At 35.0% G+C, this 26,999-nt stretch overlaps 13 non-coding genes across 13 annotated transcripts in view; all 13 read right to left on the reverse strand.

The window, feature by feature from the left end:
* Window positions 1-1,410: 1,410 nt before the first annotated feature.
* On the reverse strand, window positions 1,411-1,483 carry TRNAR-UCG (transfer RNA arginine (anticodon UCG)). The gene has a single exon. It is a non-coding gene; the product is annotated as a tRNA-Arg (tRNA).
* A 16,955-nt stretch (window positions 1,484-18,438) lies between these two features.
* On the reverse strand, window positions 18,439-18,511 carry TRNAQ-UUG (transfer RNA glutamine (anticodon UUG)). The gene has a single exon. It is a non-coding gene; the product is annotated as a tRNA-Gln (tRNA).
* Window positions 18,512-19,047: 536 nt separating this feature from the next.
* On the reverse strand, window positions 19,048-19,120 carry TRNAQ-UUG (transfer RNA glutamine (anticodon UUG)). Its single transcript has one exon. It is a non-coding gene; the product is annotated as a tRNA-Gln (tRNA).
* A 1,146-nt stretch (window positions 19,121-20,266) lies between these two features.
* Window positions 20,267-20,339, reverse strand: TRNAR-UCG (transfer RNA arginine (anticodon UCG)). The gene has a single exon. It is a non-coding gene; the product is annotated as a tRNA-Arg (tRNA).
* A 534-nt stretch (window positions 20,340-20,873) lies between these two features.
* Window positions 20,874-20,946, reverse strand: TRNAQ-UUG (transfer RNA glutamine (anticodon UUG)). The gene has a single exon. It is a non-coding gene; the product is annotated as a tRNA-Gln (tRNA).
* Window positions 20,947-21,480: 534 nt separating this feature from the next.
* On the reverse strand, window positions 21,481-21,553 carry TRNAQ-UUG (transfer RNA glutamine (anticodon UUG)). Its single transcript has one exon. It is a non-coding gene; the product is annotated as a tRNA-Gln (tRNA).
* Window positions 21,554-22,700: 1,147 nt separating this feature from the next.
* Window positions 22,701-22,773, reverse strand: TRNAR-UCG (transfer RNA arginine (anticodon UCG)). The gene has a single exon. It is a non-coding gene; the product is annotated as a tRNA-Arg (tRNA).
* A 534-nt stretch (window positions 22,774-23,307) lies between these two features.
* Window positions 23,308-23,380, reverse strand: TRNAQ-UUG (transfer RNA glutamine (anticodon UUG)). Its single transcript has one exon. It is a non-coding gene; the product is annotated as a tRNA-Gln (tRNA).
* A 534-nt stretch (window positions 23,381-23,914) lies between these two features.
* Window positions 23,915-23,987, reverse strand: TRNAQ-UUG (transfer RNA glutamine (anticodon UUG)). Its single transcript has one exon. It is a non-coding gene; the product is annotated as a tRNA-Gln (tRNA).
* Window positions 23,988-24,525: 538 nt separating this feature from the next.
* On the reverse strand, window positions 24,526-24,598 carry TRNAR-UCG (transfer RNA arginine (anticodon UCG)). Its single transcript has one exon. It is a non-coding gene; the product is annotated as a tRNA-Arg (tRNA).
* A 527-nt stretch (window positions 24,599-25,125) lies between these two features.
* Window positions 25,126-25,198, reverse strand: TRNAR-UCG (transfer RNA arginine (anticodon UCG)). The gene has a single exon. It is a non-coding gene; the product is annotated as a tRNA-Arg (tRNA).
* Window positions 25,199-26,345: 1,147 nt separating this feature from the next.
* Window positions 26,346-26,418, reverse strand: TRNAR-UCG (transfer RNA arginine (anticodon UCG)). Its single transcript has one exon. It is a non-coding gene; the product is annotated as a tRNA-Arg (tRNA).
* Window positions 26,419-26,955: 537 nt separating this feature from the next.
* Window positions 26,956-26,999, reverse strand: part of TRNAR-UCG (transfer RNA arginine (anticodon UCG)) — a 73-nt gene continuing 29 nt past the window's right edge. The window contains exon 1 of the tRNA in view: window positions 26,956-26,999. This exon is cut by the window's right edge and continues 29 nt beyond it. This is a non-coding gene — a tRNA (tRNA-Arg).

Consider the following 26,999-nt stretch of genomic DNA (forward strand, 5'->3'; position numbering starts at 1 on the left):
GTGTGTTATGGTCTATAAATATAGGCATGGATTAAAATCTCACTTCTGGTAACTGCTGACTAGCCATATAAAAATATTCGCTATCAATCATGTAGAAATATAGCCTATAACGACACCAAGTATGTCATCAAATTAAGAAAGCATCTAAAACTTAGCTGTTGCAACCAGGAAAGGACTCAAATGCTTAGAAGGTCATCTGAAGAGCACTTAAAAGCTGCAACCATGAGGGACTCGAACCCTCAATCTTCTGAGTCAAACGCCTTATCCATTAGATAGATAGATGTTCTTAATTTTTGGAAAATATTGAGTTCCTGGAGCCTAGCAGAAAAAGATTTTTTTTATACATTTTTAGGTATTTTGTAAAAATGACCGAGTGCCCAAATTTATAAAAAAACATTTTCTTAATATTGTGTATTACAGTACTTAAATATAGGTATGGATTCAAATCTCACTTCTGATAACATTTTCTCAATATTGTGTGTTGTGGTATTTAAATATAGGAGTGAAAAAGTTTTTTGTTTTTTTTTAGATATTTACGGGTATTTAGTAAAAATGACTGAGTGCCCAGATTTAAGAATAAATATTTTCACAATATTGTGTGTTATGGTCTATAAATATAGGCATGGATTAAAATCTCACTTCTGGTAACTGCTGACTAGCCATATAAAAATATTCACTATCAATCATGTAGAAATATAGCCTATAACGACACCAAGTATGTCATCAAATTAAGAAAGCATCTAAAACTTAGCTGTTGCAACCAGGAAAGGACTCAAATGCTTAGAAGGTCATCTGAAGAGCACTTAAAAGCTGTGACGTGAAGGGAACCCTCAATCTTCTGATCCGAAGTCAGACGCCTTATCCATTAGATAGATAGATGTTCTTAATTTTTGGAAAATGTTGAGTTCCTGGAGCCTAGCAGAAAAAGATTTTTTTTATACATTTTTAGGTATTTTGTAAAAATGACCGAGTGCCCAAATTTATAAAAAAACATTTTCTTAATATTGTGTATTACAGTACTTAAATATAGGTATGGATTCAAATCTCACTTCTGATAACATTTTCTCAATATTGTGTGTTGTGGTATTTAAATATAGGAGTGAAAAAGTTTTTTGTTTTTTTTTAGATATTTACGGGTATTTAGTAAAAATGACCGAGTGCCCAGATTTAAGAATAAATATTTTCACAATATTGTGTGTTATGCTCTATAAATATAGGCATGGATTAAAATCTCACTTCTGGTAACTGCTGACTAGCCATATAAAAATATTCACTATCAATCATGTAAAAATCTAGCCTATAACGACACCAAGTATGTCATCAAATTAAGGAAGCATCTAGAACTTAGCTGTTGCAACCAGGAAAGGACTCAAATGCTTAGAAGGTCATCTGAAGAGCACTTATTAGCTGCGACCATGAAGGGACTCGAACACTCAATCTTCTGATCCGAAGTCAGACGCCTTATCCATTAGGCCACACAGTCTGACTTGTTCCTAATTTTTGGAAAATGTTGAGTTCCTGGAGCCTAGCAGAAAAATATTTTTTTTATACATTTTTAGGTATTTTGTAAAAATGACCGAGTGCCCAAATTTATAAAAAAAAAAAATTCTTTATATTGTGTATTACAGTACTTAAATATAGGTATGGATTCAAATCTCACTTCTGATAACATTTTCTAAATATTGTGTGTTGTGGTATTTAAATATAGGGGTGAAAACGTTTTTTGTTTTTTTTTAGATATTTACGGGTATTTAGTAAAAATGACCGAGTGCCCAGATTTAAGAATAAATATTTTCACAATATTGTGTGTTATGGTCTATAAATATAGGCATGGATTAAAATCTCACTTCTGGTAACTGCTGACTAGCCATATAAAAATATTCACTATCAATCATGTAGAAATATAGCCTGTAACGACACCAAGTATGTCATCAAATTAAGAAAGCATCTAAAACTTAGCTGTTGCAACCAGGAAAGGACTCAAATGCTTAGAAGGTCATCTGAAGAGCACTTAAAAGCTGCAACCATGAGGGACTCGAACCCTCAATCTTCTGATCCGAAGTCAGACGCCTTATCCATTAGATAGATAGATGTTCTTAATTTTTGGAAAATGTTGAGTTCCTGGAGCCTAGCAGAAAAAGATTTTTTTTATACATTTTTAGGTATTTTGTAAAAATGACCGAGTGCCCAAATTTATAAAAAAAACATTTTCTTAATATTGTGTATTACAGTACTTAAATATAGGTATGGATTCAAATCTCACTTCTGATAACATTTTCTCAATATTGTGTGTTGTGGTATTTAAATATAGGAGTGAAAAAGTTTTTTGTTTTTTTTTAGATATTTACGGGTATTTAGTAAAAATGACCGAGTGCCCAGATTTAAGAATAAATATTTTCACAATATTGTGTGTTATGGTCTATAAATATAGGCATGGATTAAAATCTCACTTCTGGTAACTGCTGACTAGCCATATAAAAATATTCACTATCAATCATGTAGAAATATAGCCTATAACGACACCAAGTATGTCATCAAATTAAGAAAGCATCTAAAACTTAGCTGTTGCAACCAGGAAAGGACTCAAATGCTTAGAAGGTCATCTGAAGAGAACTTAAAAGCTGCGACCGTGAAGGGAACCCTCAATCTTCTAATCCGAAGTCAGACGCCTTATCCATTAGGCCACACGGTCTAAAAAGTTCCTAATTTTTGGAAAATGTTGAGTTCCTGGAGCCTAGCAGAAAAAGATTTTTTTTATACATTTTTAGGTATTTTGTAAAAATGACCGAGTGCCCAAATTTATAAAAAAAAAAATTCTTAATATTGTGTATTACAGTACTTAAATATAGGTATGGATTCAAATCTCACTTCTGATAACATTTTCTCAATATTGTGTTTTGTGGTATTTAAATATAGGAGTGAAAAAGTTTTTTGTTTTTTTTTTAGATATTTACGGGTATTTAGTAAAAATGACCGAGTGCCCAGATTTAAGAATAAATATTTTCACAATATTGTGTGTTATGGTCTATAAATATAGGCATGGATTAAAATCTCACTTCTGGTAACTGCTGACTAGCCATATAAAAATATTCAATATCAATCATGTAGAAATATAGCCTATAACGACACCAAGTATGTCATCAAATTAAGAAAGCATCTAAAACTTAGCTGTTGCAACCAGGAAAGGACTCAAATGCTTAGAAGGTCATCTGAAGAGAACTTAAAAGCTGCGACCATGAAGGGACTCGAACCCTCAATCTTCTGATCCGAAGTCAGATGCCTTATCCATTAGATAGATAGATGTTCTTAATTTTTGGAAAATGTTGAGTTCCTGGAGCCTAGCAGAAAAAGATTTTTTTTATACATTTTTAGGTATTTTGTAAAAATGACCGAGTGCCCAAATTTATAAAAAAACATTTTCTTAATATTGTGTATTACAGTACTTAAATATAGGTATGGATTCAAATCTCACTTCTGATAACATTTTCTCAATATTGTGTGTTGTGGTATTTAAATATAGGAGTGAAAAAGTTTTTTGGTTTTTTTTAGATATTTACGGGTATTTAGTAAAAATGACCGAGTGCCCAGATTTAAGAATAAATATTTTCACAATATTGTGTGTTATGGTCTATAAATATAGGCATGGATTAAAATCTCACTTCTGGTAACTGCTGACTAGCCATATAAAAATATTCACTATCAATCATGTAGAAATATAGCCTATAACGACACCAAGTATGTCATCAAATTAAGAAAGCATCTAAAACTTAGCTGTTGCAACTAGGAAAGGACTCAAATGCTTAGAAGGTCATCTGAAGGGCACTTAAAAGCTCCGACCATGAAGGGACTCGAACCCTCAATCTTATCCATTAGGCCACACAGTCTCACAGTTTCCTAAGTTTTGGAAAATGTTGAGTTCCTGGAGCCTAGCAGAAAAAGATTTTTTTTATACATTTTTAGGTATTTTGTAAAAATGACCGAGTGCCCAAGTTTATAAAAAAACATTTTCTTAATATTGTGTATTACAGTACTTAAATATAGGTATGGATTCAAATCTCACTTCTGATAACATTTTCTCAATATTGTGTGTTGTGGTATTTAAATATAGGAGTGAAAAAGTTTTTTTTTTTTTTTTAGATATTTACGGGTATTTAGTAAAAATGACCGAGTGCCCAGATTTAAGAATAAATATTTTCACAATATTGTGTGTTATGGTCTATAAATATAGGCATGGATTAAAATCTCACTTCTGGTAACTGCTGACTAGCCATATAAAAATATTCACTATCAATCATGTAGAAATATAGCCTATAACGACACCAAGTATGTCATCAAATTAAGAAAGCATCTAAAACTTAGCTGTTGCAACCAGGAAAGGACTCAAATGCTTAGAAGGTCATCTGAAGAGCACTTAAAAGCTGCGACCATGAAGGGACTCGAACCCTCAATCTTCTGATCCGAAGTCAGATGCCTTATCCATTAGATAGATAGATGTTCTTAATTTTTGGAAAATGTTGAGTTCCTGGAGCCTAGCAGAAAAAGATTTTTTTTATACATTTTTAGGTATTTTGTAAAAATGACCGAGTGCCCAAATTTATAAAAAAACATTTTCTTAATATTGTGTATTACAGTACTTAAATATAGGTATGGATTCAAATCTCACTTCTGATAACATTTTCTCAATATTGTGTGTTGTGGTATTTAAATATAGGAGTGAAAAAGTTTTTTGTTTTTTTTTAGATATTTACGGGTATTTAGTAAAAATGACCGAGTGCCCAGATTTAAGAATAAATATTTTCACAATATTGTGTGTTATGGTCTATAAATATAGGCATGGATTAAAATCTCACTTCTGGTAACTGCTGACTAGCCATATAAAAATATTCACTATCAATCATGTAGAAATATAGCCTATAACGACACCAAGTATGTCATCAAATTAAGAAAGCATCTAAAACTTAGCTGTTGCAACTAGGAAAGGACTCAAATGCTTAGAAGGTCATCTGAAGGGCACTTAAAAGCTCCGACCATGAAGGGACTCGAACCCTCAATCTTCTGATCTGAAGTCAGACGCCTTATCCATTAGGCCACACAGTCTCACAGTTTCCTAAGTTTTGGAAAATGTTGAGTTCCTGGAGCCTAGCAGAAAAAGATTTTTTTTATACATTTTTAGGTATTTTGTAAAAATGACCGAGTGCCCAAGTTTATAAAAAAACATTTTCTTAATATTGTGTATTACAGTACTTAAATATAGGTATGGATTCAAATCTCACTTCTGATAACATTTTCTCAATATTGTGTGTTGTGGTATTTAAATATAGGAGTGAAAAAGTTTTTGTTTTTTTTTTAGATATTTACGGGTATTTAGTAAAAATGACCGAGTGCCCAGATTTAAGAATAAATATTTTCACAATATTGTGTGTTATGGTCTATAAATATAGGCATGGATTAAAATCTCACTTCTGGTAACTGCTGACTAGCCATATAAAAATATTCACTATCAATCATGTAGAAATATAGCCTATAACGACACCAAGTATGTCATCAAATTAAGAAAGCATCTAAAACTTAGCTGTTGCAACCAGGAAAGGACTCAAATGCTTAGAAGATCATCTGAAGAGCACTTAAAAGCTGCGACCATGAAGGGACTCGAACCCTCAATCTTCTGATCCGAAGTCAGATGCCTTATCCATTAGATAGATAGATGTTCTTAATTTTTGGAAAATGTTGAGTTCCTGGAGCCTAGCAGAAAAAGATTTTTTTTATACATTTTTAGGTATTTTGTAAAAATGACCGAGTGCCCAAATTTATAAAAAAACATTTTCTTAATATTGTGTATTACAGTACTTAAATATAGGTATGGATTCAAATCTCACTTCTGATAACATTTTCTCAATATTGTGTGTTGTGGTATTTAAATATAGGAGTGAAAAAGTTTTTTGTTTTTTTTTAGATATTTACGGGTATTTAGTAAAAATGACCGAGTGCCCAGATTTAAGAATAAATATTTTCACAATATTGTGTGTTATGGTCTATAAATATAGGCATGGATTAAAATCTCACTTCTGGTAACTGCTGACTAGCCATATAAAAATATTCACTATCAATCATGTAGAAATATAGCCTATAACGACACCAAGTATGTCATCAAATTAAGAAAGCATCTAAAACTTAGCTGTTGCAACTAGGAAAGGACTCAAATGCTTAGAAGGTCATCTGAAGGGCACTTAAAAGCTGCGACCATGAAGGGACTCGAACCCTCAAACTTCTGATCTGAAGTCAGACGCCTTATCCATTAGGCCACACAGTCTCACATATTCCTAATTTTTGGAAAATGTTGAGTTCCTGGAGCCTAGCAGAAAAAGATTTTTTTTATACATTTTTAGGTATTTTGTAAAAATGACCGAGTGCCCAAGTTTATAAAAAAACATTTTCTTAATATTGTGTATTACAGTACTTAAATATAGGTATGGATTCAAATCTCACTTCTGATAACATTTTCTCAATATTGTGTGTTGTGGTATTTAAATATAGGAGTGAAAAAGTTTTTTGTTTTTTTTTAGATATTTACGGGTATTTAGTAAAAATGACCGAGTGCCCAGATTTAAGAATAAATATTTTCACAATATTGTGTGTTATGGTCTATAAATATAGGCATGGATTAAAATCTCACTTCTGGTAACTGCTGACTAGCCATATAAAAATATTCACTATCAATCATGTAGAAATATAGCCTATAACGACACCAAGTATGTCATCAAATTAAGAAAGCATCTAAAACTTAGCTGTTGCAACCAGGAAAGGACTCAAATGCTTAGAAGGTCATCTGAAGAGCACTTAAAAGCTGCGACCATGAAGGGACTCAAACCCTCAATCTTCTGATCTGAAGTCAGACGCCTTATCCATTAGGCCACACGGTCTCACATGTTCCTAATTTTTGGAAAATGTTGAGTTCCAGGAGCCTAGCAGAAAAATATTTTTTTTATACATTTTTAGGTATTTTGTAAAAATGACCGAGTGCCCAAATTTATAAAAAAAACATTTTCTTAGTATTGTGTATTACAGTACTTAAATATAGGTATGGATTCAAATCTCACTTCTGATAACATTTTCTCAATATTGTGTGTTGTGGTATTTAAATATAGGAGTGAAAAAGTTTTTTGTTTTTTTAGATATTTACGGGTATTTAGTAAAAATAACCGAGTGCCCAGATTTAAGAATAAATATTTTCACAATATTGTGTGTTATGGTCTATAAATATAGGCATGGATTAAAATCTCACTTCTGGTAACTGCTGACTAGCCATATAAAAATATTCACTATCAATCATGTAGAAACATAGCCTATAACGACACCAAGTATGTCATCAAATTAAGGAAGCATCTAAAACTTAGCTGTTGCAACTAGGAAAGGACTCAAATGCTTAGAAGGTCATCTGAAGAGCACTTAAAAGCTGCGACCATGAAGGGACTTGAGCCCTCAATCTTCTGATCCAAAGTCAGACTCCTTATCCATTAGCCCACACGGTTTCACATGTTCCTAGTTTTTGGAAAATGTTGAGTTCCTGGAGCCTAGCAGAAAAATATTTTTTTTATACATTTTTAGGTATTTTGTAAAAATGACCGAGTGCCCAAATTTATAAAAAAAACATTTTCTTAATATTGTGTATTACAGTACTTAAATATAGGTATGGATTCAAATCTCACTTCTGATAACATTTTCTCAATATTGTGTGTTGTGGTATTTAAATATAGGAGTGAAAACGTTTTTTGTTTTTTTTTAATATATTTACGGGTATTTAGTAAAAATGACCGAGTGCCCAGATTTAAGAATAAATATTTTCACAATATTGTGTGTTATGGTCTATAAATATAGGCATGGATTAAAATCTCACTTCTGGTAACTGCTGACTAGCCATATAAAAATATTCACTATCAATCATGTAAAAATCTAGCCTATAACGACACCAAGTATGTCATCAAATTAAGAAAGCATCTGAACCTTAGCTGTTGCAACCAGGAAAGGACTCAAATGCTTAGAAGGTCATCTGAAGAGCACTTAAAAGCTGCGACTTGAGCCCTCAATCTTCTGATCTGAAGTCAGACGCCTTAGCCATTAGGCCACACGGTCTCACATGTTCCTAATTTTTGGAAAATGTTGAGTTCCTGGAGCCTAGAAGAAAAAGATTTTTTTTATACATTTTTAGGTATTTTGTAAAAATGACCGAGTGCCCAAATTTATAAAAAAAACATTTTCTTAATATTGTGTATTACAGTACTTAAATATAGGTATGGATTCAAATCTTACTTCTGATAACATTTTCTCAATATTGTGTGTTGTGGTATTTAAATATAGGAGTGAAAAAGTTTTTTGTTTTTTTTAGATATTTACGGGTATTTAGTAAAAATGACCGAGTGCCCAGATTTAAGAATAAATATTTTCACAATATTGTGTGTTATGGTCTATAAATATAGGCATGGATTAAAATCTCACTTCTCGTAACTGCTGACTAGCCATATAAAAATATTCACTATCAATCATGTAGAAATATAGCCTATAACGACACCAAGTATGTCATCAAATTAAGAAAGCATCTAAAACTTAGCTGTTGCAACAAGGAAAGGACTCAAATGCTTAGAAGGTCATCTGAAGAGCACTTAAAAGCTGCAACTGTGAAGGGAACCCTCAATCTTCTGATCTGAAGTCAGACGCCTTATCCATTAGGCCACATGGTCTCACATGTTCCTAATTTTTGGAAAATGTTGAGTTCCTGGAGCCTAGCAGAAAAAGATTTTTTTTATACATTTTTAGGTATTTTGTAAAAATGACCGAGTGCCCAAATTTATAAAAAAAAACATTTTCTTAATATTGTGTATTACAGTACTTAAATATAGGTATGGATTCAAATCTCACTTCTGATAAAATTTTCTCAATATTGTGTGTTGTGGTATTTAAATATAGGAGTGAAAAAGTTTTTTGTTTTTTTTTAGATATTTACGGGTATTTAGTAAAAATGACCGAGTGCCCAGATTTAAGAATAAATATTTTCACAATATTGTGTGTTATGGTCTATAAATATGGGCATGGATTAAAATCTCACTTCTGGTAACTGCTGACTAGCCATATAAAATTATTCACTATCAATCATGTAGAAATATAGCCTATAACGACACCAAGTATGTCATCAAATTAAGAAAGCATCTGAACCTTAGCTGTTGCAACCAGGAAAGGACTAAAATGCTTAGAAGGTCATCTGAAGAGCAGTTAAAAGCTGCGACCGTGAAGGGAACCCTCAATCTTCTGATCCAAAGTCAGACGCCTTATCCATTAGGCCAAACGGTCTCACATGTTCCTAATTTTTGGAAAATTTTGAGTTCCTAGAGCCTAGCAGAAAAATATTTTTTTTATACATTTTTAGGTATTTTGCAAAAATGACCGAGTGCCCAAATTTATAAAAAAATTATTTCTTAATATTGTGTATTACAGTACTTAAATATAGGTATGGATTCAAATCTCACTTCTGATAACATTTTCTCAATATTGTGTGTTGTGGTATTTAAATATAGGAGTGAAAAAGTTTTTTGTTTTTTTTAGATATTTACGGGTGTTTAGTAAAAATGACCGAGTGCCCAGATTTAAGAATAAATATTTTCACAATATTGTGTGTTATGGTCTATAAATATAGGCATGGATTAAAATCTCACTTCTGGTAACTGCTGACTAGCCATATAAAAATATTCACTATCAATCATGTAGAAATATAGCCTATAACGACACCAAGTATGTCATCAAATTAAGAAAGCATCTGAACCTTAGCTGTTGCAACCAGGAAAGGACTCAAATGCTTAGAAGGTCATCTGAAGAGCACTTAAAAGCTGCGACCATGAAGGGACTTGAACCCTCAATCTTCTGATCCAAAGTCAGACGCCACACGGTCTTACATGTTCCTAATTTTTGGAAAATTTTGAGTTCCTGGAGCCTAGCAGAAAAAGATTTTTTTTATACATTTTTAGGTATTTTGTAAAAATGACCGAGTGCCCAAATTTATAAAAAAAACATTTTCTTAATATTGTGTATTACAGTACTTAAATATAGGTATGGATTCAAATCTCACTTCTGATAACATTTTCTCAATATTGTGTGTTGTGGTATTTAAATATAGGAGTGAAAAAGTTTTTTGTTTTTTTTTAGATATTTACGGGTATTTCGTAAAAATGACCGAGTGCCCAGATTTAAGAATAAATATTTTCACAATATTGTGTGTTATGGTCTATAAATATAGGCATGGAATAAAATCTCACTTCTGGTAACTGCTGACTAGCCATATAAAAATATTCACTATCAATTATGTAGAAATATAGCCTATAACGACACCAAGTATGTCATCAAATTAAGAAAGCATCTGAACCTTAGCTGTTGCAACCAGGAAAGGACTCAAATGCTTAGAAGGTCATCTGAAGAGCACATAAAAGCTGCAACCATGAAGGGACTCGAACCCTCAATCTTCTGATCCGAAGTCTGACGCCTTATCCAAAATTAGGACATGTTCCTAATTTTTGGAAAATGTTGAGTTCCTGGAGCCTAGCAGAAAAATATTTTTTTTTATACATTTTTAGGTATTTAGTAAAAATGACCCAGTGCCCAAATTTATAAAAAAACATTTTCTTAATATTGTGTATTACAGTACTTAAATATAGGTATGGATTCAAATCTCACTTCTGATAACATTTTCTCAATATTGTGTGTTGTGTTATTTAACCCCTTAAGGACGCAGCCTAGTTTGGGCCTTAAGGCTCAGAGCCCATTTTTCAAATCTGACATATTTCACTTTATGTGGTAATAACGTCGGAATGCTTAAACCTATCCAAGCGATTCTGAGATTGTTTTCTCGTGACACTTTGGGCTTCATTTTCGTGGTAAAATTTGGTCGATATATTCAGTCTTTATTTGTGAAAAATTGCAAAATTTAGAGAAAATTTAGAAAAAATTGCATTTTTCAGAATTTAAATGCATCTGCTTGAAAAACAGACGGTTATACCACCCAAAATAGTTACTAGTTCACATTTCCCATATGTCTACTTTAGATTGGCATCGTTTTTTGAACATTATTTTATTTTTCTTGGACGTCACAAGGCTTAGAACATAAACAGCAATTTCTCATATTTTTAAGAAAATTTCAAAAGCCTTTTTTTTAAGGTACCTCTTCAGTTCTGAAGTGGATTTGAGGGGCCTATGTATTAGAAACCCCCATAAAACACCCCATTTTAAAAACTAGACCCCTCAAAGTATTCAAAACCGCATATAGAAAGTTTTTTAACCCTTCAGGCATTTCACAGGAATTAAAGCACTGTGGAGGTGAAATTTGCAAATTTCATTTTTTCTGCTGAATTTCAATTTTATTATTTTTTTTTCTGTAACAGAGAAGGTTTTACCAGAGAAACACTACTAAATATGTATTGTCCAGATTCTGCAGTTTTTAGAAATGTCCCATATGTGTCTCTAGTGCGCTCGTGGACTAAAACACAAGCCCCAGAAGCAAAGAAGCACCTAGTGCATTTTGAGGCCTCTTTTTTATTAGAATATATTTTAGGCAGCATGCCAGGTTTGAAGAGGTGTTGAGGTATCAAAGCAATGGAAACCCACCAGAAGTGACCCCATTTTGGAAACTACACCCCTCAAGGAATTCATTTATGGTTTTTGTTATCATTTTGACCGCACAGTTTTTTCACAGCACCTATTTGAATTGGGCTGTGAAATGAAAAAAATAATATTTTTTCCAATAAGATGTCATTTTTGATCACAATTTCTTATTTTCACAGGGAACAACATACCCCATTTTGTTGCCCAATTTGTCCTGAGTGCGGCAATACCCCATTTGTGGTGATAAACTGCCGTTTGGGCCCATGGGAGGGCTCAGAAGGAAAGGAGTGCTATGTGTTTGTTGGAGTCCAGATTTTGCTGGATTGGTTTTCGGTTGCCATGTCGCATTTGCAGAGCCCCAGAGGTATCAAAGCAATGGAAACCCACCAGAAGTGACCCCATTTTGGAAACTACACCCCTCAAGGAATTCATTTATGGTTTTTGTTATCATTTTGACCGCACAGTTTTTTCACAGCACCTATTTGAATTGGGCTGTGAAATGAAAAAAATGATATTTCTTCCAATAAGATGTCATTTTTGATCACAATTTCTTATTTTCACAGGGAACAACATACCCCATTTTGTTGCCCAATTTGTCCTGAGTGCGGCAATACCCCATTTGTGGTGATAAACTGCCGTTTTAGCCCATGGGAGGGCTCAGAAGGAAAGGAGTGCTATGTGTTTGTTGGAGTCCAGATTTTGCTGGATTGGTTTTCGGTTGCCATGTCGCATTTGCAGAGCCCCAGAGGTATCAAAGCAATGGAAACCCACCAGAAGTGACCCCATTTTGGAAACTACACCCCTCAAGGAATTTATTTATGGTTTTTGTTATCATTTTGACCGCACAGTTTTTTCACAGCACCTATTTGAATTGGGCTGTGAAATGAAAAAAATGATATTTTTTCCAATAAGATGTCATTTTTGATCACAATTTCTTATTTTCACAGGCAACAACATACCCCATTTTGTTGCCCAATTTGTCCTGAGTGCGGCAATGCCCCATTTGTGGTGATAAACTGCCGTTTGGGTCCATGGGAGGGCTCAGAAGGAAAGGAGTGCTATGTGTTTGTTGGAGTCCAGATTTTGCTGGATTGGTTTTCGGTTGCCATGTCGCATTTGCAGAGCCCCAGAGGTATCAAAGCAATGGAAACCCACCAGAAGTGACCCCATTTTGGAAACTACACCCCTCAAGGAATTCATTTATGGTTTTTGTTATCATTTTGACCGCACAGTTTTTTCACAGCACCTATTTGAATTGGGCTGTGAAATGAAAAAAATGATATTTTTTCCAATAAGATGTCATTTTTGATCACAATTTCTTATTTTCACAGGGAACAACATACCCCATTTTGTTGCCCAATTTGTCCTGAGTGCGGCAATACCCCATTTGTGGTGATAAACTGCCGTTTGGGCCCATGGGAGGGCTCAGAAGGAAAGGACCACCATTTGGCCTACTGGAGCTTTTCTGGTGCTAAGTCATGTATGCAGAAGCCCCTGAGGTACCAGTACAGTTGAAACCCCAGAGAAGTGACCCCATTTTAAAAACTACACCCCTTAGACATTCATCTAGAGGTGTAGTGAGCATTTTGACCCCACAGGTACTGTGTTAAAGATAATGCGCAGCAGATGGTGCAGAGTGAGATTTGCAATTTTATATATATATATGCCATTTCAGTGTCCAATATATTGTGCCCAGCATGCGCCACCGGAGATATACACCCCTTAAATTGTAATGTGGGTTCTCCTGGGTACGGCAATACCCTACATGTGGCTGTTATCAGCTGCCTGGGCACACGGCAGGGCTTAGAAGGGAAGGACCACCATTTGGCCTACTGGAGCTTTTCTGGTGCTAAGTCACGTATGCAGAAGCCCCTGAGGTACCAGTACAGTTGAAACCCCCGAGAAGTGACCCCATTTTAAAAACTACACCCCTTAGACATTCATCTAGAGGTGTAGTTAGCATTTTGACCCCACAGGTACTGTGTAAAAGATAATGCGCAGCAGATGGTGCAGAGTGAGATTTGCAATTTTATATATATATATGCCATTTCAGTGTCCAATATATTGTGCCCAGCATGCGCCACCGGAGATATACACCCCTTAAATTGTAATGTGGGTTCTCCTGGGTACGGCAATACCCTACATGTGGCTGTTATCAGCTGCCTGGGCACACGGCAGGGCTTAGAAGGGAAGGACCACCATTTGGCCTACTGGAGCTTTTCTGGTGCTAAGTCATGTATGCAGAAGCCCCTGAGGTACCAGTGCAGTTGAAACCCCCGAGAAGTGACCCCATTTTAAAAACTACACCCCTTAGACATTCATCTAGAGGTGTAGTGAGCATTTTGACCACACACAGGTACTGTGTAAAAGATAATGCGCAGCAGATGGTGCAGAGTGAGATTTGCAATTTTATATATATATATGCCATTTCAGTGTCCAATATATTGTGCCCAGCATGCGCCACCGGAGATATACACCCCTTAAATTGTAATGTGGGTTCTCCTGGGTACGGCAATACCCTACATGTGGCTGTTATCAGCTGCCTGGGCACACGGCAGGGCTTAGAAGGGAAGGACCACCATTTGGCCTACTGGAGCTTTTCTGGTGCTAAGTCATGTATGCAGAAGCCCCTGAGGTACCAGTGCAGTTGAAACCCCCGAGAAGTGACCCCATTTTAAAAACTACACCCCTTAGACATTCATCTAGAGGTGTAGTGAGCATTTTGACCCCACAGGTACTGTGTAAAAGATAATGCGCAGCAGATGGTGCAGAGTGAGATTTGCAATTTTATATATATATATATGCCATTTCAGTGTCCAATATATTGTGCCCAGCATGCGCCACCGGAGATATACACCCCTTAAATTGTAATGTGGGTTCTCCTGGGTACGTCAATACCCTACATGTGGCTGTTATCAGCTGCCTGGGCACATGGCAGGGCTCAGAAGGGAAAGATGAGGGGGATAAGCTGTGCGGAGTGCATCAGGGTAATAAAACTGGTGTAAATTAAAAATCAAGGGATGTATGATAAATTCTAAAACAATCTTTCATACAGAGCCCTGGTTTTTCAGGACACGTGTCACATTGGTATGTTGTGTCCTTCCTTATCCCCCTCTTAGAGCAGACTCTGAACCTCTTTTGATTCTTTCCCTTCTTGGCAGTTTGGGGAACTTCTCCTGGAAAGTGTTGCCCTGGTACGATGCGTGTGGCCTCGCCTCCAGAAGTACTGGGTGCCCCGCCTTCCTGGTCCCTAAATATTAGGTTTTTGATAACCACCTCTTGAAATTCCAGGAAAGTTCCCCTCTGGCCTGCACATCGATGTAGCACGTACGCATTGTACAATGCCATCTGTATGATGTGCACGGCCAGCTTCTTATACCACACCCTCGATTTCCGCATGGCGCTGTAGGGTTTTAGGACTTGATCTGCCAAGTCCACCCCTCCCATGTACCTATTGTAGTCCAGGATGCAGTCTGGTTTGAGGGTCTCTGTACTGGTACCTCGTACAGGTACATGGGTACTGGTGTGGCCATGTATTGTTGTCAATACAAGGACATCTCTCTTGTCCTTGTACTTGACACACAATATGTTGGTGCTAGAATGTGCCCTGCTCTCACCCCTTCTGAGTGTTTGCCCAAGCAGAGTCTTAGGGAGGCCTCTTATATTTCTTCTAGCAGTGCCGCATGCCGCAGTACTTCTGGAAGCAAGGCACTTGAAGAGTGGGACGCTAGTATAAAAATTATCCAGGTAGAGGTGGTAACCCTGGTCCAGCAGTGGGTGCACCAAATCCCACACAATTTTTGCATTAATTCCCAGTAAGGGGGGGCATTCTGGGGGCTGAATACTGCTGTCCTTCCATTCATATATCCTAAACTTGTAGGTATACCCTGATGCACTCTCGCACAGCTTATAGATCTTCACGCCATACCTTGCCCTCTTACTTGGCAGGTACTGGCGGAATTGAAGCCTCCCTTTAAAATGTACCAAGGACTCATCAATGGAAATACACTTCTCGGGAGTGTATGCTTGGGCAAACCGGGCACTGAAATGGTCTAATAGGGGTCTCAGTTTATATAAACGGTCAAAACTGGGGTCATCTCGGGGTGGGCACTGCTCATTATCAGCATAATGCAAGAAGCGAAGTATTGCCTCATAACGCGTCCTGGACATGGCCATACGGTACATCGGGGTGTGGTACAAGATGTCCGTGCTCCAGTAGGTCCTAATGGACGGCTTTTTCAGAAGCCCCATGTTCAGGTGAAGTCCCCAGAACTTGCCCAACTCTGCTGCATCTACAGGGGTCCACCTGTTGGATTGGGCATAAAATGATGTGGGGTTCTTACTAATATATTGTTGGGCATATAAATTTGTCTGGGAGACCATTAGTTCTATAAATTCATCAGTGAAGAACTTCTTGAAAAAGTCCATCTCACTGAGCCATGCCGTGTTAAATTTGATCCCCGGACTGCCCGTATACTCAGGGATTTGGGGCTCATAATTTTCTGGTGTGGGGGTCCATATGGGGTCACTTCGCTCTGGGGCTTCAACTGCGACGGGGTCACTTCTCTCGGGGGTTTCAAGTGTGGTGGAGGTCCTGGGACGTCTCCTAGGTGGTCCCTCCTCTTCATCACTAGATGAGGAGGTTGACAAATAAAAAAGAGTCTCACCATCCGAGCCTGTGTCGGAGGCAAGGAAGGCATAGGCCTCTTCGGCAGAAAATGACCTTTGGGACATCTTTTTTTATTATTTGTGCGACACGTGTAATTTGTGTGATTAGACACGTGTATTACGTATGCAGGAAAAAAAATTAAAAATCCCTAACTCAAAGCAATAAGATGCTACTTTTTTTTTTTGTATTTTTTTTTTTTTTTTTAGAGAACAAGTGGCCTTCCCTAACACTAAAGCTAACTAGGGCGAGGGTTCCTAACACTAAAGCTAACTAGATTTTTTTTAACTTCCCTAACGCTAAACCTATCTACGGCGACGATTCCCTGACACTAAAGCTAACTAGATAATTCCGAAATTCCCTGACACTAAGCCTAACTACGGTGACGGGTTCCTGACACTAAACCTAAACTAGAGTATTCTGTGCTTCCCTGACGCTAAAGCTAACTACAGTGATAGATCCCTAACGCTAAAACTAACTACGGTGACGGATTCCTGACGCTAAATTCCCTGACACTAAACCTCACAACGCTTTTTGACTGTTCCCTGACACTAACTAACCCTAATACTAAACTAGCTAGATGATACCTTTCTAAAAAAAAAAATTACATTTGAATACATTTTTATATATTTTTTTTTGCTTTTTGTATTTTACAAAGAAGAAAAAAAAAAAAATCCACAGGGACCAAAAAATGTGGCCCTGAAGACTAAGCAATGGTCAGTTATTGATCACTGACCAAAAAAACGGGGGTGACAAGGGGAACACAAGGAGGAGGAGGACAGGTGTGGGAAGTGGATGGAGCAAGTGGGAAGTACAAAAAAGTAAGTTTTTGAAACTCTTTTTGATATTTTCTCAGCACAATTCTCCTACGCAACCGCTCTGAACAACTCTCCTATGCCAACAGAGAAGTTCAGGGCGGGTGCGGCAGGATGTGGAGTCTGGGGCAGGAAATGATGTATGCGATCGCCGCTATTGGTTAGTAGTCACTGACTAACCAATAGCAGCGATCGCCGGGGCGGGACCACTTCGATTGGTCCCAGAGTATTGAGCTGTGATAGCGTGCTGTCAGAAACAGCAGTTATCACAGCTCAAGCACGCGCCGGGATTAAATGGCGCCGTGTTTACTCAGGTCAGTACTATTACTGAGCTGAGCGCGAACGATGTACTTAGCGCGACGTAATAGTACTGACCTGAGCACGAAGGGGTTAAATATAGGAGTGAAAAAGTTTTTAGTTTTTTTAGATATTTACGGGTATTTAGTAAAAATGATCGTGTGCCCAGATTTAAGAATAAATATTTTCACAATATTGTGTGTTATGGTCTATAAATATAGGCATGGATTAAAATCTCACTTCTGGTAACTGCTGACTAGCCATATAAAAATATTCACTATCAATCATGTAGAAATATAGCCTATAACGACACCAAGTATGTCATCAAATTAAGAAAGCATCTAAAACTTAGCAGTTGCAACCAGGAAAGGACTCAAATGCTTAGAAGGTCATCTGAAGAGCACTTAAAATCTGCAACCATGAATGGACTCGAACCCTCAATCTTCTGATCCAAAGTCAGACGCCTTATCCATTAGGCCACACGTCTCACATATTCCTAATTTTTGAAAAATGTTGTGTTCCTGGAGCCTAGCAGAAAAAGATTTTTTTTATACATTTTTAGGTATTTTGTAAAAATGACCGAGTGCCCAAATTTATAAAAAAAAACATTTTGTTAATATTGTGTATTACAGTACTTAAATATAGGTATGGATTCAAATCTCACTTCTGATAACATTTTCTCAATATTGTGTGTTGTGGTATTTAAATATAGGAGTGAAAAAGTTTTGTTTTTTTTTAGATATTTACGGGTATTTAGTAAAAATGATCGTGTGCCCAGATTTAAGAATAAATATTTTCACAATATTGTGTGTTATGGTCTATAAATATAGGCATGGATTAAAATCTCACTTCTGGTAACTGCTGACTAGCCATATAAAAATATTCACTATCAATCATGTAGAAATATAGCCTATAACGACACGTATGTCATCAAATTAAGAAAGCATCTAAAACTTAGCTGTTGCAACCAGGAAAGGACTCAAATGCTTAGAAGGTCATCTGAAGAGCACTTAAAAGCTGCGACCATGAAGGGACTCAAACCCTCAATCTTCTGATCCAAAGTCAGACGCCTTATCCATTAGGCCACACGGTCTCACAGGTTCCTAATTTTTGGAAAATGTTGAGTTCCTGGAACCTAGCAGAAAAAGAAATTTTTTATACATTTTTAGGTATTTTGTAAAAATGACCGAGTGCCCAAATTTATAAAAAAAACATTTTCTTAATATTGTGTATTACAGTACTTAAATATAGGTATGGATTCAAATCTCACTTCTGATAACATTTTCTCAATATTGTGTGTTGTGGTATTTAAATATAGGAGTGAAAAAGTTTTGTTTTTTTTTAGATATTTACGGGTATTTAGTAAAAATGATCGTGTGCCCAGATTTAAGAATAAATATTTTCACAATATTATGTGTTATGGTCTATAAATATAGGCATGGATTAAAATCTCACTTCTGGTAACTGCTGACTAGCCATATAAAAATATTCACTATCAATCATGTAGAAATATAGCCTATAACGACACCAAGTATGTCATCAAATTAAGAAAGCATCTAAAACTTAGCTGTTGCAACCAGGAAAGGACTCAAATGCTTGGAAGGTCATCTGAAGAGCACTTAAAATCTGCAACCATGAAGGGACTCGAACCCTCAATCTTCTGATCCAAAGTCAGACGCCTTATCCATTAGGCCACACGGTCTCACAGGTTCCTAATTTTTGGAAAATGTTGAGTTCCTGGAGCCTAGCAGAAAAAGATATTTTTTATACATTTTTAGGTATTTTGTAAAAATGACCGAGTGCCCAAATTTATAAAAAAAAACATTTTCTTAATATTGTGTATTACAGTACTTAAATATAGGTATGGATTCAAATCTCACTTCTGATAACATTTTCTCAATATTGTGTGTTGTGGTATTTAAATATAGGAGTGAAAAAGTTTTGTTTTTTTTTAGATATTTACGGGTATTTAGTAAAAATGATCGTGTGCCCAGATTTAAGAATAAATATTTTCACAATATTGTGTGTTATGGTCTATAAATATAGGCATGGATTAAAATCTCACTTCTGGTAACTGCTGACTAGCCATATAAAAATATTCACTATCAATCATGTAGAAATATAGCCTGTAACGACACCAAGTATGTCATCAAATTAAGAAAGCATCTAAAACTTAGCTGTTGCAACCAGGAAAGGACTCAAATGCTTAGAAGGTCATCTGAAGAGCACTTAAAAGCTGCAACCATTAAGGGACTCGAACCCTCAAACTTCTGATCCGAAGTCAGACGCCTTATCCATTAGGCCACACGTCTCACAGGTTCCTAATTTTTGGAAAATGTTGAGTTCCTGGAGCCTAGCAGAAAAAGAAATTTTTTATACATTTTTAGGTATTTTGTAAAAATGACCGAGTGCCCAAATTTATAAAAAAAAACATTTTCTTAATATTGTGTATTACAGTACTTAAATATAGGTATGGATTCAAATCTCACTTCTGATAACATTTTCTCAATATTGTGTGTTGTGGTATTTAAATATAGGAGTGAAAAAGTTTTGTTTTTTTTTAGATATTTACGGGTATTTAGTAAAAATGATCGTGTGCCCAGATTTAAGAATAAATATTTTCACAATATTATGTGTTATGGTCTATAAATATAGGCATGGATTAAAATCTCACTTCTGGTAACTGCTGACTAGCCATATAAAAATATTCACTATCAATCATGTAGAAATATAGCCTATAACGACACCAAGTATGTCATCAAATTAAGAAAGCATCTAAAACTTAGCTGTTGCAACCAGGAAAGGACTCAAATGCTTGGAAGGTCATCTGAAGAGCACTTAAAATCTGCAACCATGAAGGGACTCGAACCCTCAATCTTCTGATCCGAAGTCAGATGCCTTATCCATTAGGCCACACGGTCTCACATGTTCCTAATTTTTGGAAAATGTTGAGTTCCTGGAGCCTAGCAGAAAAAGATTTTTTTTATACATTTTTAGGTATTTTGTAAAAATGACCGAGTGCCCAAATTTATAAAAAAAAACATTTTGTTAATATTGTGTATTACAGTACTTAAATATAGGTATGGATTCAAATCTCACTTCTGATAACATTTTCTCAATATTGTGTGTTGTGGTATTTAAATATAGGAGTGAAAAAGTTTTGTTTTTTTTTAGATATTTACGGGTATTTAGTAAAAATGATCGTGTGCCCAGATTTAAGAATAAATATTTTCACAATATTGTGTGTTATGGTCTATAAATATAGGCATGGATTAAAATCTCACTTCTGGTAACTGCTGACTAGCCATATAAAAATATTCACTATCAATCATGTAGAAATATAGCCTATAACGACACGTATGTCATCAAATTAAGAAAGCATCTAAAACTTAGCTGTTGCAACCAGGAAAGGACTCAAATGCTTAGAAGGTCATCTGAAGAGCACTTAAAAGCTGCGACCATGAAGGGACTCAAACCCTCAATCTTCTGATCCAAAGTCAGACGCCTTATCCATTAGGCCACACGGTCTCACATGTTCCTAATTTTTGGAAAATGTTGAGTTCCTGGAGCCTAGCAGAAAAAGATTTTTTTTATACATTTTTAGGTATTTTGTAAAAATGACCGAGTGCCCAAATTTATAAAAAAAAACATTTTGTTAATATTGTGTATTACAGTACTTAAATATAGGTATGGATTCAAATCTCACTTCTGATAACATTTTCTCAATATTGTGTGTTGTGGTATTTAAATATAGGAGTGAAAAAGTTTTGTTTTTTTTTAGATATTTACGGGTATTTAGTAAAAATGATCGTGTGCCCAGATTTAAGAATAAATATTTTCACAATATTGTGTGTTATGGTCTATAAATATAGGCATGGATTAAAATCTCACTTCTGGTAACTGCTGACTAGCCATATAAAAATATTCACTATCAATCATGTAGAAATATAGCCTATAACGACACGTATGTCATCAAATTAAGAAAGCATCTAAAACTTAGCTGTTGCAACCAGGAAAGGACTCAAATGCTTAGAAGGTCATCTGAAGAGCACTTAAAAGCTGCGACCATGAAGGGACTCAAACCCTCAATCTTCTGATCCAAAGTCAGACGCCTTATCCATTAGGCCACACGGTCTCACATGTTCCTAATTTTTGGAAAATGTTGAGTTCCTGGAGCCTAGCAGAAAAAGATTTTTTTTATACATTTTTAGGTATTTTGTAAAAATGACCGAGTGCCCAAATTTATAAAAAAAAACCATTTTCTTAATATTGTGTATTACAGTACTTAAATATAGGTATGGATTCAAATCTCACTTCTGATAACATTTTCTCAATATTGTGTGTTGTGGTATTTAAATATAGGAGTGAAAAAGTTTTGTTTTTTTTTAGATATTTACGGGTATTTAGTAAAAATGATCGTGTGCCCAGATTTAAGAATAAATATTTTCACAATATTGTGTGTTATGGTCTATAAATATAGGCATGGATTAAAATCTCACTTCTGGTAACTGCTGACTAGCCATATAAAAATATTCACTATCAATCATGTAGAAATATAGCCTGTAACGACACCAAGTATGTCATCAAATTAAGAAAGCATCTAAAACTTAGCTGTTGCAACCAGGAAAGGACTCAAATGCTTAGAAGGTCATCTGAAGAGCACTTAAAAGCTGCAACCATTAAGGGACTCGAACCCTCAAACTTCTGATCCGAAGTCAGACGCCTTATCCATTAGGCCACACGTCTCACAGGTTCCTAATTTTTGGAAAATGTTGAGTTCCTGGAGCCTAGCAGAAAAAGAAATTTTTTATACATTTTTAGGTATTTTGTAAAAATGACCGAGTGCCCAAATTTATAAAAAAAAACATTTTCTTAATATTGTGTATTACAGTACTTAAATATAGGTATGGATTCAAATCTCACTTCTGATAACATTTTCTCAATATTGTGTGTTGTGGTATTTAAATATAGGAGTGAAAAAGTTTTGTTTTTTTTTAGATATTTACGGGTATTTAGTAAAAATGATCGTGTGCCCAGATTTAAGAATAAATATTTTCACAATATTATGTGTTATGGTCTATAAATATAGGCATGGATTAAAATCTCACTTCTGGTAACTGCTGACTAGCCATATAAAAATATTCACTATCAATCATGTAGAAATATAGCCTATAACGACACCAAGTATGTCATCAAATTAAGAAAGCATCTAAAACTTAGCTGTTGCAACCAGGAAAGGACTCAAATGCTTGGAAGGTCATCTGAAGAGCACTTAAAATCTGCAACCATGAAGGGACTCGAACCCTCAATCTTCTGATCCGAAGTCAGATGCCTTATCCATTAGGCCACACGGTCTCACATGTTCCTAATTTTTGGAAAATGTTGAGTTCCTGGAGCCTAGCAGAAAAAGATTTTTTTTATACATTTTTAGGTATTTTGTAAAAATGACCGAGTGCCCAAATTTATAAAAAAAAACATTTTGTTAATATTGTGTATTACAGTACTTAAATATAGGTATGGATTCAAATCTCACTTCTGATAACATTTTCTCAATATTGTGTGTTGTGGTATTTAAATATAGGAGTGAAAAAGTTTTGTTTTTTTTTAGATATTTACGGGTATTTAGTAAAAATGATCGTGTGCCCAGATTTAAGAATAAATATTTTCACAATATTGTGTGTTATGGTCTATAAATATAGGCATGGATTAAAATCTCACTTCTGGTAACTGCTGACTAGCCATATAAAAATATTCACTATCAATCATGTAGAAATATAGCCTATAACGACACGTATGTCATCAAATTAAGAAAGCATCTAAAACTTAGCTGTTGCAACCAGGAAAGGACTCAAATGCTTAGAAGGTCATCTGAAGAGCACTTAAAAGCTGCGACCATGAAGGGACTCAAACCCTCAATCTTCTGATCCAAAGTCAGACGCCTTATCCATTAGGCCACACGGTCTCACATGTTCCTAATTTTTGGAAAATGTTGAGTTCCTGGAGCCTAGCAGAAAAAGATTTTTTTTATACATTTTTAGGTATTTTGTAAAAATGACCGAGTGCCCAAATTTATAAAAAAAAACATTTTGTTAATATTGTGTATTACAGTACTTAAATATAGGTATGGATTCAAATCTCACTTCTGATAACATTTTCTCAATATTGTGTGTTGTGGTATTTAAATATAGGAGTGAAAAAGTTTTGTTTTTTTTTAGATATTTACGGGTATTTAGTAAAAATGATCGTGTGCCCAGATTTAAGAATAAATATTTTCACAATATTGTGTGTTATGGTCTATAAATATAGGCATGGATTAAAATCTCACTTCTGGTAACTGCTGACTAGCCATATAAAAATATTCACTATCAATCATGTAGAAATATAGCCTATAACGACACGTATGTCATCAAATTAAGAAAGCATCTAAAACTTAGCTGTTGCAACCAGGAAAGGACTCAAATGCTTAGAAGGTCATCTGAAGAGCACTTAAAAGCTGCGACCATGAAGGGACTCAAACCCTCAATCTTCTGATCCAAAGTCAGACGCCTTATCCATTAGGCCACACGGTCTCACATGTTCCTAATTTTTGGAAAATGTTGAGTTCCTGGAGCCTAGCAGAAAAAGATTTTTTTTATACATTTTTAGGTATTTTGTAAAAATGACCGAGTGCCCAAATTTATAAAAAAAAACCATTTTCTTAATATTGTGTATTACAGTACTTAAATATAGGTATGGATTCAAATCTCACTTCTGATAACATTTTCTCAATATTGTGTGTTGTGGTATTTAAATATAGGAGTGAAAAAGTTTTGGTTTTTTTTAGATATTTACGGGTATTTAGTAAAAATGATCGTGTGCCCAGATTTAAGAATAAATATTTTCACAATATTGTGTGTTATGGTCTATAAATATAGGCATGGATTAAAATCTCACTTCTGGTAACTGCTGACTAGCCATATAAAAATATTCACTATCAATCATGTAGAAATATAGCCTATAAAGACACCAAGTATGTCATCAAATTAAGAAAGCATCTAAAACTTAGCTTTTGCAACCAGGAAAGGACTCAAATGCTTAGAAGGTCATCTGAAGAGCACTTAAAAGCTGCAACCATGAAGGGACTCGAACCCTCAATCTTCTAATCCGAAGTCAGACGCCTTATCCATTAGGCCACACGGTCTCACATGTTCCTAATTTTTGGAAAATGTTGAGTTCCTGGAGCCTAGCAGAAAAAGATTTTTTTTATACATTTTTAGGTATTTTGTAAAAATGACCGAGTGCCCAAATTTATAAAAAAAAACATTTTGTTAATATTGTGTATTACAGTACTTAAATATAGGTATGGATTCAAATCTCACTTCTGATAACATTTTCTCAATATTGTGTGTTGTGGTATTTAAATATAGGAGTGAAAAAGTTTTGTTTTTTTTTAGATATTTACGGGTATTTAGTAAAAATGATCGTGTGCCCAGATTTAAGAATAAATATTTTCACAATATTGTGTGTTATGGTCTATAAATATAGGCATGGATTAAAATCTCACTTCTGGTAACTGCTGACTAGCCATATAAAAATATTCACTATCAATCATGTAGAAATATAGCCTATAACGAGACCAAGTATGTCATCAAATTAAGAAAGCATCTAAAACTTAGCTGTTGCAACCAGGAAAGGACTAAAATGCTTAGAAGGTCATCTGAAGAGCTGCAACCATGAAGGGACTCGAACCCTCAATCTTCTGATCCGAAGTCAGACGCCTTATCCATTAGGCCACACGGTCTCACATGTTCCTAATTTTTGGAAAATGTTGAGTTCCTGGAGCCTAGCAGAAAAAGATTTTTTTTATACATTTTTAGGTATTTTGTAAAAATGACCGAGTGCCCAAATTTATAAAAAAAAACATTTTCTTAATATTGTGTATTACAGTACTTAAATATAGGTATGGATTCAAATCTCACTTCTGATAACATTTTCTCAATATTGTGTGTTGTGGTATTTAAATATAGGAGTGAAAAAGTTTTGTTTTTTTTTAGATATTTACGGGTATTTAGTAAAAATGATCGTGTGCCCAGATTTAAGAATAAATATTTTCACAATATTGTGTGTTATGGTCTATAAATATAGGCATGGATTAAAATCTCACTTCTGGTAACTGCTGACTAGCCATATAAAAATATTCACTATCAATCATGTAGAAATATAGCCTATAAAGACACCAAGTATGTCATCAAATTAAGAAAGCATCTAAAACTTAGCTGTTGCAACCAGGAAAGGACTCAAATGCTTAGAAGGTCATCTGAAGAGCACTTAAAAGCTGCAACCATGAAGGGACTCGAAACCTCAATCTTCTGATCCGAAGTCAGACGCCTTATCCATTAGGCCACACGGTCTCACATGTTCCTAATTTTTGGAAAATGTTGAGTTCCTGGAGCCTAGCAGAAAAAGATTTTTTTTATACATTTTTAGGTATTTTGTAAAAATGACCGAGTGCCCAAATTTATAAAAAAAAACATTTTGTTAATATTGTGTATTACAGTACTTAAATATAGGTATGGATTCAAATCTCACTTCTGATAACATTTTCTCAATATTGTGTGTTGTGGTATTTAAATATAGGAGTGAAAAAGTTTTGTTTTTTTTTAGATATTTACGGGTATTTAGTAAAAATGATCGTGTGCCCAGATTTAAGAATAAATATTTTCACAATATTGTGTGTTATGGTCTATAAATATAGGCATGGATTAAAATCTCACTTCTGGTAACTGCTGACTAGCCATATAAAAATATTCACTATCAATCATGTAGAAATATAGCCTATAACGAGACCAAGTATGTCATCAAATTAAGAAAGCATCTAAAACTTAGCTGTTGCAACCAGGAAAGGACTAAAATGCTTAGAAGGTCATCTGAAGAGCACTTAAAAGCTGCAACCATGAAGGGACTCGAACCCTCAATCTTCTGATCCGAAGTCAGACGCCTTATCCATCAGGCCACACGGTCTCACATGTTCCTAATTTTTGGAAAATGTTGAGTTCCTGGAGCCTAGCAGAAAAAGATTTTTTTTATACATTTTTAGGTATTTTGTAAAAATGACCGAGTGCCCAAATTTATAAAAAAAAACATTTTCTTAATATTGTGTATTACAGTACTTAAATATAGGTATGGATTCAAATCTCACTTCTGATAACATTTTCTCAATATTGTGTGTTGTGGTATTTAAATATAGGAGTGAAAAAGTTTTGTTTTTTTTTAGATATTTACGGGTATTTAGTAAAAATGATCGTGTGCCCAGATTTAAGAATAAATATTTTCACAATATTATGTGTTATGGTCTATAAATATAGGCATGGATTAAAATCTCACTTCTGGTAACTGCTGACTAGCCATATAAAAATATTCACTATCAATCATGTAGAAATATAGCCTATAACGACACCAAGTATGTCATCAAATTAAGAAAGCATCTAAAACTTAGCTGTTGCAACCAGGAAAGGACTCAAATGCTTGGAAGGTCATCTGAAGAGAACTTAAAAGCTGCAACCATGAAGGGACTCGAACCCTCAATCTTCTGATCCGAAGTC

The sequence above is a fragment of the Rhinoderma darwinii genome, chromosome 3, assembly GCF_050947455.1.
Source record: "Rhinoderma darwinii isolate aRhiDar2 chromosome 3, aRhiDar2.hap1, whole genome shotgun sequence".
In the NCBI taxonomy this organism is placed as follows: Eukaryota; Metazoa; Chordata; class Amphibia; order Anura; family Rhinodermatidae; genus Rhinoderma; species Rhinoderma darwinii.